Raw genomic sequence first — 20030 nt, 5'->3', positions numbered from 1 at the left:
GAAGGTTTTGAGTGTATATTTATCACTATTCAATTGGCCATACAGCCCAGAGTCACATAGCCACCTTGAGCTATGCAGTCACAAAGCAGCCAGGCCCAAATCCAATACGGCTCCCTACAGTTGGGAGAGCAGATAATTAAAGGGAAAGGGGTGCAATCAGAAAGACGTGTGTTGAGAGACAAGAGAGGGCCAGAGGGCCAGAAAAATGAATTGAAATTTGTAGTCTGCCCATGGCCAGGGAGGAAGGGCGGAGACAACTTAGGATGTGCCAGAAACCACTAATTGGAGGGCACTAAGGAGTCTATGGGGAGAGGAGGTCTTAGCTAGATGAATAGCTGTATGATATGGAGCATGAAGGGGCCACATCCTACAGCTATGCAGAACTCCAGTATTGAGTTAAGGACACCAACTGAACCAAAAACATTTCCACCAAAAACTTGTCCTTTCTACAAGAAATGCAGGCACAATGATGAAGCAGAGACTGAGGGAATGGCCAAGCTATACCTGCCCAACTTGAGACCCATCGCATGGGAGAGCACCAATACCCTAACATTACTGAGGATACTTTGTTGTCCTTGCAGACAGTAGTTTAGCATAATTGTTCTCTGAGAGTCTCCTTGCAGAACCTGATGGAAACAGATGCAGAGTCCCACAGCCTAATATTGGCCAGAGCTCAGGAAGTCTTTTGGAAGAGTTGAGGAAAGGTTTGAGGGCCACAATGGAATAGGAAGTCCACAAGAAGATCAAAACTGTCACAGAACTTGAAACCTAGGAGGCTCTCAGAGACTCAGCCACCAACCAAAGAGCATACTAAGGGTGGAATAAGCCCCCACCACATATGTAGCATATGTGCTACTCAGTCTTCACATGGGTCCTCCAACAACTAAAGCAGGGAAAGGTCCCTTAAAGTGTTCCCTATCTGTGAAAACTGTTCCCTTAACTGCACTGCCTTGTCTGGCCTTAGTTGGGAAGGATGTGCCTAACCCTGCACAGACTTGACATGCCACAGTTGAGGGATGAGGTGGTCCCTACTCTCCCTGGGGAGATAACGATTGGTCAGGATGAGGGACTGGGAATGTAAAATAAGGAGGGGATAGCAACTGAGATGTAAATTTAATATATAAATCAACAAGTACAATTATTTCTAACTTTTGACCTAGTCATTCTCTTAGGGCATAAGCATATTACAAAAGATTTTTGGCCAAAATATCACACAAATGACCTCTAGCTAAATTTTGCACAGAGTCTATTTTCCATGAAATACTATGACATCAACTTCCTCTGGCTGCATTACTATCAACACTCCAATCTTCCAGATCCTAAGAGAAGAAATGATTAAGCTCCACATACAGCTTTCTATGACTTTTACTATCTCAATTTCTGATATTTTCCACATCTCTTCAGACTGGGAAATCAGAATAGAAACAGAATATAGAAAAAGAAGGCAAAAACCATGGATAAACATTGTCTCCTGGATTGCTTTCTTGCTTGGTCACTTCTCATGCTCACATAGAACTCTCATCTAAGCTAAAACCATGTACTTAGGAATATTGCCACCCTCAGTGCAGGAGCCTTCTCACATCAATCATCAACACTATCTCTCACAGGCATAGAAACCAGCCAATCTCCTTCCAAAACAGAGTCTCCTTCCAAAAACCGTAGCTCTGAAATGTTGAGAACTAAAGAAAAAAAGGACACAGAAACAATAATAAATGAGGATTTTGTAAAAGCCCAAAACCAATGAGTTGATTATATCAATTGAGGTGGAAACTGTCTCATTTCCTCTCTCAGTCACAGAATAGTAAAGTACCACACATATAATAGACAGCCACAAGGGGGCAGTAAAGGCTACGAAGCCGATTCCTCCACTTGTACAGAGGAGAAATGAAGGCAGGATGGCGGCAGTGAGCCACGTCACAGGTTTCCAAGTCTGCTCAAACCTTCCCAGATTAAGACCCATAGCACACTGTCTCCTATTCACGGCTCTGGAACATTTTCCAAGCCCCTGTGCCTACAACTGTCCAGTGCATCCACTGTAACGTGGTTCCACATTTGCTTTACTAACCCTCCTCCACAAATACTCATGAAAAATCCAAAACTCCAGGCACACAGACACAAACCTAACAGACAAGTCACTGACACAAAGAACAACAGTGGCAAATCTTAACAGCTGGACTTTCAACCCTTCAGTTGGGAGTCCTGGGGGTCTTGGGGTTCCAGTCAACATGCCAAGATGATATGCCCAAGTTATAGGGACCTTAAAGACCACCAAGGAGCCTATTGTCATGCAAATGCACAAAGGTCTTTATTATGGCCTCAATAACAGGGACTCACCAGTCAACTTCGCATTGGGTCCAAACTGAGAGGTGCTCGGTATTTATTGTAGTTACAACGAGATTGGGTGTCTGACCCTCCTGGGTCCCCTACAATGTTTGACCCTAGCTGAAGCCCTGCTGTTCCTGTAGAAGCCTTTTGTTCCTAACAAAGGAATGCCTTGGCCCTGTAGTGACACACCTGGGTGGTACACCTGGGCGACAATCCGTTCCTGTCTTTTGTTCTTCAGTCTCTTGTTCCTGGAGCCTTAAGCCAGTTTTCCCACTGTGCTTCCAGGAATTTTTCACCTGATGAACTTGGGTATATATTAGGTGAATAAAGCAAAAGATTTGGCATTCTCTCTTAACATGAATGATCCAAGTCTGTGTGTTTTTTTCTTTTCTTTTTTTTTATTATTGACTTGAGTATTTCTTATTTACATTTCGAGTGTTATTCCCTTTCCAGGTTTCCGGGCCAACATCCCCCTAACCCCTCCCCCTCCCCTCCTTTATGGGTGTTTCCCTCCCCATCCTCCCCCCCTTACCGCCCTCCCCCCAAATCACGTTCACTGGGGGGTTCAGTCTTGCAGGACCCAGGGCTTCCCCCTCCACTGGTGCTCTTACTAGGATATTCATTGCTACCTATGAGGTCAGAGTCCAGGGTCAGTCCATGTATAGTCTTTAGGTAGTGGCCTAGTCCCTGGAAGCTCTGGTTGCTTGGCATTGTTGTTCATAAGGGGTCTCGAGCCCCTTCAATCTCTTCCAGTCCTTTCTCTGATTCCTTCAACGGGGGTCCTGTTCTCAGCTCAGTGGTTTGCTGCTGGCATTCGCCTATGTATTTGCTGTATTCTGGCTGTGTCTCTCAGGAGAGATCTACTTCCGGTTCCTGTCTGCCTGCACTTCTTTGCTTCATCCATCTTGTCTAATTGGGTGGCTGTATATGTATGGGCCACATGTGGGGCAGGCTCTGAATGGGTGTTCCTTCTGTCTCTGTTTTAATCTTTGCCTCTCTATTCCCTGCCAAGGGTATTGTTGTTCCCCTTTTAAAGAAGGAGTGAAGCATTCACATTTTGATCATCCTTCTTGAGTTTCATGTGTTCTAGGCATCTAGGGTAATTCAAGCATTTGGGCTAATAGCCACTTATCAATGAGTGCATACCATGTGTGTTTTTCTGTGATTGGGTTACCTCACTCAGGATGATATTTTCCAGATCCAACCATTTGCCTATGAATTTCATAAAGTCATTGTTTTTGATAGCTGAGTAATATTCCATTGTGTAGATGTATCACATTTTCTGTATCCATTCCTCTGTTGAAGGGCATCTGGGTTCTTTCCAGCTTCTGGCTATTATAAATAAGGCTGCGATGAACATAGTGGAGCACATGTCTTTTTTATATGTTGGGGCATTTTTTGGGTATATGCCCAAGAGAGGTATAGCTGGATCCTCAGGCAGTTCAATGTCCAATTTTCTGAGGAACCTCCAGACTGATTTCCAGAATGATTGTACCAGTCTGCAATCCCACCAACAATGGAGGAGTGTTCCTCTTTCTCCACATCCTCGCCAGCATTTGCTGTCACCTGAGTTTTTGATCTTAGCCATTCTCACTGGTGTGAGGTGAAATCTCAGGGTTCTTTTGATTTGCATTTCCCTTATGACTAAAGATGTTGAACATTTCTTTAGGTGTTTCTCAGCCATTTGGCATTCCTCAGCTGTGAATTCTTTGTTTAGCTCTGAACCCCATTTTTTAATAGGCTTATTTGTCTCCCTGTGGTCTAACTTCTTGAGTTCTTTGTATATTTTGGATGTAAGGCCTCTATCTGTTGTAGGATTGGTAAAGATCTTTCCCAATCTGTTGGTTGCCATTTTGTCCTAATCACAGTGTCAAAGCCTTACAGAAGCTTTGCAGTTTTATGAGATCCCATTTGTCAGTTCTTGATCTTAGAGCATAAGCCATTGATGTTTTGTTCAGGAAATTTTCTCCAGTGCCCATGTGTTCTAGATGCTTCCCCACTTTTTCTTCTATTAGTTTGAGTGTATTTGGTTTGATGTGGAGGTCCTTGATCCACTTGGACTTAAGCTTTGTACAGGGTGATAAGCATGGATCGATCTGCATTCTTCTACATGTTGACCTCCAGTTGAACCAGCACCATTTGCTGAAAATGCTATCTTTTTTTTTCCATTGGATGGTTTTGGCTCCTTTGTCAAAAATCAAGTGCCCATAGGTGTGTGGGTTCATTTCTGGGTCTCCAATTCTGTTCCATTGGTCTATCTGTCTGTCTCTGTACCAATACCATGCAGTGTTTATCACTATTGCTCTGTAATACTGCTTGAGTTCAGGGATAGCGATTCCCCCTGAAGTCCTTTTATTGGTGAGGATAGTTTTAGCTATCCTGGGTTTTTTGTTATTCCAGATGAATTTGCAAATTGTTCTGTCTAACTCTTTGAAGAATTGGATTGGTATTTTGATGGGGATTGCATTGAACCTGTAGATCGCTTTTGGTAAAATGGCCATTTTTACTATATTAATCCTGCCAATCCATGAGCATGGGAGATCTTTCCATCTTCTGAGGACTTCTTCAATTTCTTTCTTCAGAGTCTTGAAGTTCTTATTGTACAGATCTTTTACTTGCTTGGTTAAAGTCACACCGAGGTACTTTATATTATTTGGGTCTATTATGAAGGGTGTCGTTTCCCTAATTTCTTTCTCGGCTTGTTTCTCTTTTGTGTAGAGGAAGGCTACTGATTTATTTGAGTTAATTTTATACCCAGCCACTTTGCTGAAGTTGTTTATCAGCTTTAGTAGTTCTCTGGTGGAACTTTTGGGATCACTTAAATATACTATCATATCATCTGCAAATAGTGATATTTTGACTTCTTCTTTTCCGATCTGTATCCCCTTGACCTCCTTTTGTTGTCTGATTGCTCTGGCTAGAACTTCAAGAACTATATTGAATAAGTAGGGAGAGAGTGGGCAGCCTTGTCTAGTCCCTGATTTTAGTGGGATTGCTTCAAGTTTCTCTCCATTTAGTTTAATGTTAGCAACTGGTTTGCTGTATATGCTTTACTATGTTTAGGTATGGGCCTTGAATTCCTATTCTTTCCAGGACTTTTTATCATGAAGGGGTGTTGAATTTTTGTCAAATGCTTTCTCAGCATCTAATGAAATGATCATGTGGTTTTGTTCTTTCAGTTTGTTTTATATAATGGATCACGTTGATGGTTTTCTGTATATTAAACCATCCCTGCATGCCTGGGATAAAGCCTACTTGATCATGGTGGATGGTTGTTTTGATGTGCTCTTGGATTCGGTTTGCTAGAATTTTATTGAGTATTTTTGCGTCGATATTCATAAGGGAAATTGGTCTGAAGTTCTCTTTCTTTGTTGGGTCTTTGTGTGGTTTAGGTATAAGAGTAATTGTGGCTTCATAAAAGGAGTTCGGTAGTGCTCCATCTGTTTCAATTTTGTGGAATAGTTTGGATAGTATTGGTATGAGGTCTTCTATGAAGGTCTGATAGAATTCTGCACTAAATCCATCTGGACCTGGGCTCTTTTTGGTTGTGAGACCTTTAATGACTGTTTCTATTTCCTTAGGAGTTATGGGGTTGTTTAACTGGTTTATCTGTTCCTGATTTAACTTCAGTACCTGATATCTGTCTAGGAAATTGTCCATTTCCTGCAGATTTTCAAATTTTGTTGAATATAGGCTTTTATAGTAAGATCTGATGATTTTTTGATTTTCCTCTGAATCTGTAGTTATGTCTCCCTTTTCATTTCTGATTTTGTTAATTTGGACACACTCTCTGTGTCCTCTCGTTAGTCTGGCTAAGGGTTTATCTATCTTGTTGATTTTCTCAAAGAACCAACTTTTGGTTCTGTTGATTCTTTCTATGGTCCTTTTTGTTTCTACTTGGTTGATTTCGGCTCTGAGTTTGATTATTTCCTGCCTTCTACTGCTCCTGGGTGTATTTGCTTCTTTTTGTTCTAGAGCTTTTAGGTGTGCTGTCAAGCTGCTGACATATGCTCTCTCCTGTTTCTTTCTGCAGGCACTCAGAGCTATGAGTTTTCTTCTTAGCACAGCTTTCATTGTGTCCCATAAGTTTGGGTATGTTGTACCTTCATTTTCATTAAATTCTAAAAAGTCTTTAATTTATTTCTTTATTTCTTCCTTGACCAGGTTATCGTTGAGTAGAGCATTGTTCAACTTCCACAAATATGTGGACATTCTTCCCTTATTGTTATTGAAGACCAGCTTTAGGCCGTGGTGGTCTGATAGCACGCATGGGATTATTTCTATCTTTCTGTACCTGTTGAGGCCTGTTTTTTGACCAATTATATGGTCAATTTTGGAGAAAGTACCATGAGGAGCTAAGAAAAATGTATATCCTTTTGCTTTAGGATAGAATGTTCTATAAATATCTGTTAAGTCCATTTGGTTCATGACTTCTCTTAGTCTGTCTACGTCTCTGTTTAATTTCTGTTTCCATGATCTGTACATTGTTGAAAGTGAGGTGTTGAAATCTCCTACTATTATTGTGTGAGGTGCAATGTGTGCTTTGAGCTTTAGTAAGGTTTCTTTTACGTATGTAGGTGCCCTTGTATTTGGGGCATAGATATTTAGGATTGAGAGTTCATCTTGGTGGATTTTTCCTTTGATGAATATGAAATGTCCTTCCTTATCTTTTTTGATGACTTTTAGTTAAAAATTGATTTTATTTGATATTAGAATGGCTACTCCAGCTTGCTTCTTCTGACCATTTGCTTGGAAAGTTGTTTTCCAGCCTTTCATTCTGAGGTAGTGTCTGTCTTTGTCTCTGAGGTGTGTTTCCTGTAGGCAGCAGAATGCAGGGTCCTCGTTGCATATCCAGTTTGGTAATCTATGTCTTTTTATTGGGGAGTTGAGGTCATTGATGTTCAGAGATATTAAGGAATAGTGATTATTGCTTCCTGTTATATTCATATTTGAATGTGAGGTTATGTTTGTATGCTTTTCTTCTCTTTGTTTTGTTGCCAAGACGATTAGTTTCTTGCTTTTTCTAGGGTGTAGTGTGCCTCCTTATGTTGGGTTTTACCATTTATTATCCTTTGTAGGGCTGGATTTGTAGAAAGATATTGTGTAAATTTGGTTTTGTCATGGAATTTCTTGGTTTCTCCATCTATGTTAAAGAGTTTTGCAGGATACAGTAACCTGGGCTGGCATTTGTGATCTCTTAGGGTCTGTAAGACATCTGTCCAGGATCTTCTGCTTTCATAGTCTCTGGCAAAAAGTCTGGTGTGATTCTGATAGGTCTGCCTTTATATGTTACTTGACCTTTTTCCCTTACTGCTTTTAATATTCTTTCTTTACTTTGTGCATTTGGTGTTTTGACTATTATGTGACGGGAGGAATTTCTTTTCTGGTCCAATCTATTTGGAGTTCTGTAGGCTTCTTGTATGCTTATGGGCATCTCTTTCTTTAGGTTAGGGAAGTTTTCTTCTATGATTTTGTTGAAGATATTTACTGGTCCTTTGAGCTGGGAGTCTTCACTCTCTTCTATACCTATTATCCTTAGGTTTTATCTTCTCATTGAGTCCTGGATTTCCTGTATGTTTTGGACCAGTAGCTTTTTCCGCTTTACATTATCTTTGACAGTTGCGTCGATGATTTCTATGGAATCTTCTGCTCTTGAGATTCTCTCTTCTATATCTTGTATTCTGTTGGTGATGCTTCTATGTACGGCTGGCTCCTTGTCTCTTCCTTTGGTTTTCTATATCCAGGGTTGTTTCCATGTGTTCTTTCTTGATTGCTTCTATTTCCATTTTTAATTCCTTCAATTGTTTGATTGTGTTTTCCTGGAATTCTTTCAGGGATTTTTGTGATTCTTCTCTACAGGCTTCTACTTGTTTATTTATGTTTTCCTGGAATTCTTTCAGGGATTTTTGTGATTCTTCTCTGTAGGCTTCTACTTGTTCTCTAAGGGAGTTCTTCACGTCTTTCTTGAAGTCCTCCAGCATCATGATCAAATATGATTTTGAAACTAGATCTTGCTTTTCTGGTGTGTTTGGATATTCCGTGTTTGCTTTGGTGGGAGAATTGGGCTCCGATGATGCCATGTAGTCTTGGTTTCTGTTGCTTGGGTTTCTGCGCTTGCCTCTCACCATCAGATTATCTCTAGTGTTACTTTGTTCTGCTATTTCTGACAGTGGCTAGACTGTCCTATAAGCCTGTGTGTCAGGAGTGCTGTAGACCTGTTTTCCTGTTCTCTTTCAGCCAGTTATGGGAACAGAGTATTCTGCTTTCGGGTGTGTAGTTTTTCCTATCTACAGGTCTTCAGCTGTTCCTGTGGGCCTGTGTCTTGAGTTCACCAGGCAGGTTGCTTGGAGCAGGAAGGTTTGTCTTACCTGTGGTCCCGAGGCTCAAGTTTGCTTGTGGGGTGTTGCTTATGAGCTCTCCTCGGGGGCAGCAACCAGGAAGATGTGCACCGCCCTTTCCGGGAGCTTCCGTGCACCAGGGTTCCAGATAGTGTTTGGTGTTTTCCTCTGGAATCAGTAATATGGGCAGAGTGTAGTCTCTTCTGGTTTCCCAGGCGTGTCTGCCTCTCTGAAGGTTTAGCTCTCCCTCCCACTGGATTTGGGTGCAGAGAACTGTTTATCTGGTAGGTCCCTTCAGGTTCCGGTGGTGTCTCAGACGCAGGGGACCTGCTGCTCCTATGCGCTTATCCCCAGGAACCCAGAGGCCGTATACAGTTTCCTCTTGGGCCAGGGATGTGGGCAGGGGTGGGCAGTGTTGGTGGTCTCTTCTGCTCTGCAGTCTCAGGAGTGCCCACCTGTCCCGGCGGTGAGCTTTTCCTGTAATTCTTTAAGGAATTTTTATGTTTCCCGTTTAAGGGCTTGTACTTGTTTACCTGTGTTGTCCTGTATTTTTCTAAAGGATTTATTTATGTCCTTCTTAAGTTCTCTATCATCATCATGAGATGCGATTTTAAACCCAAATATTTTTTCCAGTGTTTTGGGATGTCCAGTATTTCCTTGGTGGGAGAACTGGGCTTTGATGATGCCAAATAGTCTTGTTTTCTGTTGCTTAGGTTCCTATGCTTGCCTCTCACCATCAGGTTGTCTCTGGTTTTAGCTTGTCTTGCTGTCTCTGACAGTGGCCTGATCCTCCTATAAGCCTTTGTGTGAGCACTGCTGTAAACCTGTTTTCTTTTGCTGAACCTGGGAACAGAGAACTGGGTCTGGGTTTCTGTGTCTTTAAGCTTCCAGGCGAGTCTTTTGGAACAGAAGATTTGGTATTACCTTTGCTCTCAAGTGCGTCAGCCTGCCATATGACTATTTTTTAGCTCTTGGTGCAGGCAGAAACCAGAAGTTTCCTGTGTCTGATTGCTCCTAGTTTGCAGTATGTGAGGTCACTAGACTGGTTCCTCTTAAGCCCGAAATATGAGCAGAAGTAGAGGTCTCCCCTGAGGTCTCAGGATTTTCCACAATTCTGAGAGTTCAATTCTCTCCTCCACAGGATTTGGGTACCTTAATATTTTCTACTTTTACCCAATTACCTGAAAACCAATTTGTACACCCCTAGCATTCCACTGTGTATATGTACCACATTTAATGATCCATATGTGTGGAATTCTCAAAGTATAAATAAAATATATATTCTAAAAATTAGAATTGTTGTGCTAGTAGACTCACAGAGTATCACTTTCCCTCACTAGGGTCACTGTAGGAAACATCAAGATTCACAACAACAACAGCAATTTTGTTTGAGATTCACATTCTTTTCTGAGACTCTTCCCAGCTGCTCTCACTTATGTGTTCTAGAACTACTACTTGGTCTTTTCTCAGCAGAGACAAATTAAGAATCAAGTTTTCGAAAGAGTGTCCTGTTGAAATCATAACCAAAGCACAAAGAGTACTTGAAATCAAACCAGAGATTGCTATGTCCTAACTATTGATAACTTAATGAGTTTACCCAAATTCAAGGTCCTTTATACTTTAAAAACATAAAACCAGGTTAGGGAAGAAGCATTGTTCACAAATTATGAAGAACTTAGCTGAAATTCCTGGAATTCAGGTCAGAAAGCCAAATTTGTAACCTCAGTGGTGGGGAGGTAGAGACAGGAAGATCCCAGGAACTTGCTGGCCAGTCAGATCCAGGGAGAGGCCGTGTCTCAAAAAGTGAGGTAGGGTGAGATTTAAAAAGGTTCCTGATGTTGTTTTTTACCTCAACATAAGCATGTGTGCTTGTGTAAACACACACACACACACACACACACACAATAAAAGTAAGTTTACTATGAAAAACTTAATTTGCATGAAAGGATCTTGCAATAGGGTAGTATGACGTTTATCTTTCCTATGCACCTACAGGTCTGTAGTCTAACTGTGTAAGGATAGATAGCCTAATCATTTCTTGAAACTAAGACCCAGACAGCATTGTGGCCAATCCAATGCAATGTCTTAGTCTATAAAAGGCTATAAAGGGAGCCATATTTTTCTGAACTTTGTTCTATTGTAAATGGTAGCTTTAAACATGAAGAGATGAGAATACTTAGAATGGAACTGCAGATATACAGGCAGACATTAGGTGATGGCAACACATCCTGATAAACCTTATCCCCACACACGTTATTTATTGAATCATCTACGACATGCCTTTAACAAGTTGCTAAAAATACTTGAATACTCAGATGACTCATAGCCAGAGGACAAAGGTCAGTTGCAGCTGGAAGCAATTTAGATTGCAGTCTGAGATGACAAGGTGATATTTACAGCATGTTTAAGTAAAATTTATCACACAGGCATTAAAAATGCAGTTATTAGTATTGATGCACTTACCCTTTCTGTGTCCCAGGTTTTCTAGTTCCAGGGTTGCCTCTGTGCTTTTTTATTGCTTATATTCCTACTTTTAGATCTTGGACCTATTTGTTTCTTTCATGTGTTTGATTATATTTTCTCATAATTCTTTAAGGCCTGTTTGACTGCATTTTCCTTTGTTTCTTTAAGGTAATTATTGATATCCCCTTTAAAAGCCTCTGTCATCTTCATCAAATGGGATTTAATGTCACAATCTTTCTCTTCAGGTGTGTTAGGATATCCAGGCCTTTCTGTAGAAGAATAGCTGTATTCTGATGGTGCCATATTGCACTGGTTTCTGTTGATTATGTTCTTGTGCTTGACTTTTGCCATCTGGTTGTTTCTGGTGTTGGCTGGCCTGGGTATCCCAGGTTGGAGTAGCCTTCCTGGAAGGCAGGTGTAACTGTGTGTCCCAGGTTAGAGCAGGCCCCATGAGAGGTAGGTAGAGTTGTAGGGTAGGGTTAGTGTGTTAATCTGCAATTGCTGAAAGTGAGTTTTAAATAAATGTGTGCATCATGGACTGAAGAGATTACTTAGTGGTTAAGAATACTGGCTGCTCCTGAGGAAGGCCTGAGTTTGTTAACCTTTATCCAAATTGGGACCTATAACCTTCTAATATCATAGCATGTTGGAGTCATTTATGAGCTTAACTGCTTCCTTTACTGATAGATATGTAAAAGTGAACTTTAATTCTTTAGGGAAATTGAAAAGGATAAATACAATAATATCAATAAAGGTCTTATATTGTTCTGTGCTTAGTTTTACCTCAAGGTATGATCACCTTTCTCTATTTCCAATCAAAAATAAAAATATGACTGTGTTTCCTGTCAGTCTGTGAGCCATGTATATATAGAAGTCCACTGAAGGTAGACAGTGTGTGCAGACAAGAGCAGTAGATAGTTAACCTGCTCTAAATTCCCCAGTATGTACACATGTGCTTCTGGCCAAATATTTTGGATCCATGAATGAAAGACACACATGTAGCCTTCTTTTTAATATGACCTAAGCAGCTCAATGACTGTCCCACTCCCTAACTCAATATGGCTAACACACACTTCCATCTGCTATTCCTGAGTTAGCACTTACTAAATCTGTATTTTGCCTTTACTGCCCTGGATCCTACAGGGCACCCCTCCTGGGGCCACTTTCCCCCTGTTCCTATATGTCAGTGGTCTCTTCCTCCTACACCCTTATCATTAAGGAATCCACTCATTTCATTCCTCAGTCCCTTCCCAGGAACCTTAAAATTGTCATCTCTGTCCAGTCATTGGCCATCAGTAACTTTATATGAAGCAGGATATATGAAGGACTAGCTTACTCTGTATTGGGAAAGCTAAGTTTTTGCCTATCCTGCATGTGTGTTCTTTTCTAGACAGTACTCTTTGTCTGAAGATGAATTAGGGTAATTCTTGCCATGTGCCACCTTGCCACGATAAGGATCTCTACCTGGAAGGAATGATGCTCAATATCTTCTTTGAATTGTGTAGGGGGTACTGTCAGGAGCAGACATGTTTCATAGTCAAATGATCTTTAATAGTTAAATAACATTAAATGTCATTTTCTGTGGATTTCTGATATTTTTGAAGACTATCTATATAAGGTATATCTGAACTACTAAATCTTGACTACTCTTGGCTATTTCTATTTGAATACTACTGAAAACATTTTATTATAATTAAATCAGGATCTAAAATAACCATAAGCTTACTATCTGTCCCTTAACTTGCATTACATAATCATTCTAAACAGTTTGTAATAGCAACTATAGAAAGACTGGGTCAATGTCTTGTCTTCTTAATTGAGTTTCATAGTTATAATGTCTATCTAAGAGCAACAACATTAATTTCAATTTTTTATCAAGATACAAAGACTTATACCAATGAAATCCTTAAATATGTATCAATATATAAATTCTGTGCTAATATAAGAAATTATAATGTTTATAATTATAAATTTGTAACAATTTTGTATCAATTATAAAAATTTCTATGTAAAATTATGGCTATACAATGCTTTGTTCAAGAATAAATTTAATAATTTATCCCATCTGCTTCTTCCCTGTTCAAAATTCTGATCATTTCCAAAATTTCCCTTAAAATGATAACCTATGCATAATTTACAAAATAACCATGACTCAAACCCAAGAGATAGAGATGATGACTCTCTATAACTCCACAGAATCCTGCTGAATAGGGAAGACATTTTTTAAAGGTGTGAGGATGGATAGGAAAATTAGAAAAAAATGGTTAGACTAAAGAAAGCTAGCTTTAGCATGTTAGCCAGTCTTTGTAAGTTTTAGAGGGCTCAGGACTCAACTGAAGATCAGGCAGGATCTGTCTGAATGGCTGGATGAACCAAATCCATGGGGAATCAACAGCTATTCTTGAAGATGCTTTGGGAAGCAGATAGGTGGATAGAAGGTTATTTCAGTGTCCTCATGGGTGAATCTTGGCAGAGCTGTACATTCTGTAATATATGAAACTTACAACCAATGTTTTAGTACTATTAAGGTATTTATATGGATTAGGCAAGGTGCACAGATCAGTTAAGTATAAATTTTTTGTTCCTTGTTGGAGCAGGAAAAAGATAACTATCCTTTTATGAGGTAATTTGCTCAATAACCAATCGCAATGAATCCTCATTCATGCCATGTGAAAGATGACACGATGAATCTTAAAGATTCCATAACCAACAAGATTTACTGTTTAATTTTCGCTGAAGTTTTGGCTAGAGACATTTTTATGTCTAAGCCACTTACAAAGATGTTCCCATATATAGGAATCAGCAAATCAAGTTACTTGTACTGTTTGTTTTCTTTGAATTTTTCTTTTCTATAGCCAAGAACTTCAGGGGGTCTTCTCCTGTCATATCTATTTCTTATCACTCTGGAAGGGGTCCAAAGCCTTTTCTTCTTTCCTATTAACACAATACAGAGCCCCTCTCTCACAATAAAATGCCCTTGGTCCAGTAGCTTGAAATAATCAAAGATATAGATTGAGTCAATTTCGTAGCCAGACTTCTCTTCCAGAGGATTTTTTAAATATCATAACCTAAAAAAATACAATTATCTGTTGAGACAGTGTTTCATAATTATCTCCTACCTTGTTCTTATATAAAATCAAGGCCTAAGTTTCTAATATTTGTCCGAGATAAGGTTATTCTCCCTATCTCCTTCTCTTGACCTACAATTTAAGATCAAAAGCCTCAATTTATTTATTCATTTATGTATACTTGAATTCTCTCTTCTATGGAGATTAATATCTCTTTCTCATTATCTAACTTGAATGAACATCCTGTTCTATAGATTTACCTTTATTTAAAATCCTTTCTATATTTCTATGTGGGCCTAATTTAGGCTATTAGTTTGCCATACCAATCTAAGCAATCCCAGAAATCCTATATAGACTAAATTAGAAAGATTCCGAGTGCTGCCCTGGCATAGACTTTTTCAGTTTTATTTTAATGCATTGTTCTCATTTATTCTATTATATCTCCATGCCTTTGTTTCCTACATTTGAGATCAAAGGCTTGAATTTCTTTCTGTGTATATTAAAAACACTTAAATAATTATCATTATACTTCCTTTTATCCTTACAAACAATTAAATCAAATTTTATTCATCTCTATTTTTTTATTATCTGCTTGTTGGAGGAGAGCAGCCTCTATTGTCTGCCCCTCTCTCTATCTCTTACAAGGAGCCTGTCTGTTTGAGTAGCAATGGCTCCCAGCACCTCTGAGTTTCAAACCCTCTGAGGCAGTCATAGGCCTTTGAGAAGGGCCTGGGTCCTGCCAGCCAGCTTTGTCTGGGCCTACTTGGAGACTTAACTGTGGCACAGTTCACACCATGAATCCCAGAATTATGTATGCCTTTTGTTCTAGTTCCAAATCTGTGAGGATTGAGGAGGAACCACGTGACTCAGCTTGGTTTGGTTGAAAACCAATTCTCATCTCCGAATCTCACATCACAGCATGTGTCTTCCACTCTGTAATCTCTAATTAAGATGTAAAAGTGAGTACAAGCCTAACAAATTGAGCACCATCTGAAGTGGTAGATAATCTGCTCTAAACTCCGTGGTGGGTGCCCATGTGTTTTTTGTCACCCACCTAAATGTTTTGGATCCACGAATGAAACACACACACACACACACACACACACACACACACACACACACACACACACACAGCTTTACTTTTTAATATGCCCTAAGAAGCTCAATGACTGGGCCATTTCTTAACTCCACATGGCTAACACATACTTTCCTTTGATATTACTGAGTTAACACTTACAAAATTGATATTTTGTTTTTGCTTCCCTGGACCCTGCTGTGCAGCCCTCCAAGTACCATTTTCTCCCTGTACCCTGTCTGCTGTCTCTCCCTCCTTTACCTTTCTAGTGTAGTCTATCTCTCTTTCTGTGGCATTGTGGAATCCCCTCTTCCTCCTTGCTCAGTCACTTCCTGTGAATCTTAAGTCCTGTCTCTCTCTCTCTCTCTCTCTCTCTCCTTGCCTAGCCATTGGCCATTGATAACTTTATTCACCCATCAAAAACCAACTTGGACAGGCTTCCTTTGATTCTATGTGGGGTACACTGCAATAGAGAGAGAGAGAGAGAGAGAGAGAGAGAGAGAGAGAGAGAGAGAGAGAGAGAGAGAGAGAACCAATTGGAGTGGCATGGACTTTTGAAACCTCAAAATAAACATCCAGTGACACACCTTCTCCATAAGATCATTCCTTCTAATCCTTCCCAAACAGTTGTACCAATGGTTGACCAAATATTCAAACCTTCTATGCAGGCCATTCTCATTCAAACTACCACACTTCCATAGCATATTCTATCACTGAAGGAAAACAGGCCAGGAACACAAGCAGGGCATGAACTGTGCAGATGCCATGGAGGAGCACTGCTTTCCTGCACCTACCCAAAACTTGTTCAGCCTGTCTATTTATAGGGTCCAGGACCACCAACCCAGATATAACACCACCCAAAATTGCTGGATCCTCCCACGTCAATCACTGATTAAGAAAACTCACTAAAGTCTTGCCCACAAGCCAATCTGGTATGCTCATTTTCTCAAATGAAGTTTTCCCTTCTGAAATGACTTTACTTTGTGTCAAGTTTACCTGCAACTACCAAGCACAAAAACTAAATGGATACTTTCCAACGATGAAATGAGAATGGCCAAAATATCAAGAAATAAATATTCAACATCTTTAGTCACCAAGGAAATACAAATCAAAACCACTTCACCTTTTTTTTTAAATGGCACTCATCTTTTAATAATCATACTGTTTTGGCCCCAACTTTATATACATTTTTTTCTGACCAAGCTGCAAACTTTTCATGTATTGACTGTTGGCATTGAACTCCTTTTTCTAGTGGTAAATGTAGTTAGAAGCAGCTGGCAGTTATCATGACAGCAAGCTTAATGCTGTGTTACCTTAAAATTTATTGCTTGGCCATTTCCTCAAAATCTACTCCATCTTTGTCCCTGCATTTCTTGGAGAAAGGACAAATTTTGGGTCAAAAGTTGCATGGTGTCCTTATCCCATCCACTGAGTGTCCTGCCTTTGTACAGAAGATGAAGACCAACTCTCTTAAAGCATTCTGCTGAAGGCTAGGAACATAGAACATAGTAGCAATAGAAAAGACTGTGCACTGCATAAGTTTATGATCTGATAATAAAAATACATGTAGAAACCAATAAATAGAATTGTTTTCTAGACATAATAAAGGCTGTCCAGGGGACTGAGTACTTCTATCTTTTCATGAGGTTAGTGAGGAAGGATTCTACCAGATGAAATTTTAAAGTATGGATTTGAAGGATGAGTAAGAGTCCTCTCTGAGGCACAGGATATTGTAGGCAGAAGGAAGTGAATGAAAATAGTACTTGTGGGCAGAGGTCACTTGGATGAATTTCCAGTATTACAAAATATAAGCAGACTTGGGCAAAAGGACAGACTAGAGGAAGTCACAGGCAATAACTTCACCTGAGATTCTGATAAGAAGCAACAACTTTGCATCCAATGATAACACGGGTTGTGGTTTTTCATTGATACTTATACCAAATGTATTCAAATATCTAATATCAAAGTGGGCACATCCATGATTCTCTGCCAACTGCATTGTACTCTTAGAACTGTAGGTGGGGCATGGTGATGAGTCTACTGACTGTTAAGTCAGTCCTGCTCCCTTTCCAGTATTTAAGCACTGAAGTCACAATGCCTTGATTCACAGCTGGGCAGGGAAGGGAGCTCAGCAGGCTCAGCTCTGCAAGGTACAGCACAAATAGGGAGCAGAAAGCAACCACGGAGAAAAGGGAGGAAGGGAGTTTTGGAAGAAAGAGGATGGTGATGGTGGGGAGGTGTGAACATGATCTGGTATTGGGTGGGGAAAAGGACTGAAGCCCTGAGGAACAGCAGAAAGAATGGAAATATGTGACCTCATGAGGTAGGTGGTTGGGAGAACCCTCTAGAATATACCAGAGACCTGGGAGATGATATAATCTCACAACTCAAAGGGAGGGACCCTACATGAAATGCCCTACAGTGGGGAGAAGGAACTTATAGAGCCCGCCTCCAGCAGGAAGAAAAGGCACCAAGTAAAGGATGGGGTTGCTATTCCACAGCCAAACCTATGACCCATAATTGTTCCTGTCTGAAAGAACTGCTGGATGGAAATGAAGAAGAGCCTGAGGAAAAGAAGGTCCAGGGACAGGCCCAAAGTGGGGTTTAGCTCAAGGGGATGACCCAAGGCCTGACACCATTACTGAGGTTATGGATTGCTCACAAAATGGGACCTATCATGACTGTCCACCCAAAGACCCAACAAACAACTGAAAAAGTCAGATGTAAGTATTTGTACCCAAACAATCAACAGAAGCTGTTGATCCCTGTGGTTGAATTCAGGAAAAGTTGGAGGAAGCTGAAGAGGGTGACCCTGTAAGAGGACCAGTATCCCCAATTAACTGGACCTCCAAGTTCCCTCAGACAGTGCATCATAAACCAGATAATATGAGGCCCTCAACACAAGTACAGCAGAAGACTACTGGGTCTGTGTTCAGTCAGAGAAGATTTATCTAACCTTCAAGAGACTGGAGGTCCCAGGGAGTTTAGAGGTCTGGGGTTGCTTGGGTGGGGACATCTTCATGGAGATGGAGGTTTTGTGGGGGGAAGGTGTATGTGATGTGGAGTAGTAGGAGGGTGGACTGGGAGGGGAATAAAATCTGAAGTGTAAAAATACATAAATAAATAAATAAATAAATAAATAAATAAATAAATAAATAGAAAAATCCAATGAGTCAGAAATAGGACAAAATGGAGGTTAATAGGTGAGTGCTCCAGAAAAACACACATGGTATGCACTCATTGATAAGTGGCTATTAGCCCAAATGCTTGAATTACCCTAGACGCCTAGAACACATGAAACTCAAGACGGATGATCAAAATGTGAATGCTTCAATCCTTCTTTAAAAGGGGAACAAGAATACCCTTGGCAGGGAATAGAGAGGCAATGATTAAAACAGAGACTGAAGGAACACCCATTCAGAGCCTGCCCCCATGTGGCCCATACATATACAGCCATCCAATTAGACAAGATGGATGAAGCAAAGAAGTGCAGACCAACAGGAGCCGGATGTAGATCGCTCCTGAGAGACACAGCCAGAATACAGCAAATACAGAGGCGAATGCCAGCAGCAAACCACTGAACTGAGAACGGACCCCCGTTGAAGGAATCAGAGAAAGAACTCGAAGAGCTTGAAGGAGCTCGAGACCCCATATGAACAACAATGCCAAGCAACCAGAGCTTCCAGGGGGACTAAGCCACTACCCAAAGACTATACATGGACTGACCCTGGACTCTGACCTCATAGGTAGCAATGAGTATCCTAGTAAGAGCACCAGTGGAAGGGGAAGCCCTGGGTCCTGCTAAGACTGAACCCCCAGTGAACGTGATTGTTGGGGGGAGGGCGGCAATGGGAAGAGGATGGGGAGGGGAACACCCATAATGAAGGGGAGGGGGAGGGATTAGGGGGATGTTTGCCCAGAAACCGGGAAAGGGAATAACACTCGAAATGTAAATAAGAAACACTCAAGTTAATAAAAAAAAAAAAATAGGTGAGTGCTCAATGCTCTCCTTTATATCCTCCTGATCCATGCCCCTGATGACATAAGAATTGTACTCAGTGTGCTAGTTCATCTTTTTTAAATTAATAGCTCATGTGCTCTCATGTGGCTGACGAGAAGCCTAACCTGACTCCCACTGGCTGAATGGATTGCTTTCAGTAGGACAAGGAAAAGATTGCTCTCAACAATTTGCATATTTCATTTAAATTTTACAAGTCATGATCTCTTGGCTAATTAATTTGCATTTGTGTGTGTGTGTGTGTATGTATGTGTGTGTGCTTGTTGTATGCATGTATACCTGTGTGGGGACACACGTGTGTGTGAGAGTACAAACACATATGTGCAGGGTGCGTGTGGAAGTTCAAAGTTGACAAAGTCCCCCTACATCTCTCTCCACTTTATTGAGGCATGGAGATTATTAATTGATTGGTAGTTAATTAATTAGATTAGTTTAGCTAGTCAGTTTGCACAGGGGTACTCTTTCCATGCCTCTCCAGTATTGGGATTGTGTGTGATCTTCAAGCCTGTTCATCTTTTAACTTTGTTCAGGGACTCTGAATTCCATTTCTCACACTTACGCAATGAGGGCTTTATACAAGGAGCCATGTTTTCAGCCCATGAATTCTAATTGGGCAAAACGATCCAAACAAACAAGATCACCAATGCTATTTAACAAAAACAATTGCTCATTCTTTGAGGTAACAGTTTAGCTGGGCTGAGTAGTGCAAGACCACAATTTCGGCATTTGGAAATTAATGTAAA

The sequence above is a fragment of the Rattus rattus genome, chromosome 16 (assembly GCF_011064425.1).
Source record: "Rattus rattus isolate New Zealand chromosome 16, Rrattus_CSIRO_v1, whole genome shotgun sequence".
Lineage (NCBI taxonomy): Eukaryota > Metazoa > Chordata > Mammalia > Rodentia > Muridae > Rattus > Rattus rattus.
This window is presented reverse-complemented; position numbering follows the sequence as displayed.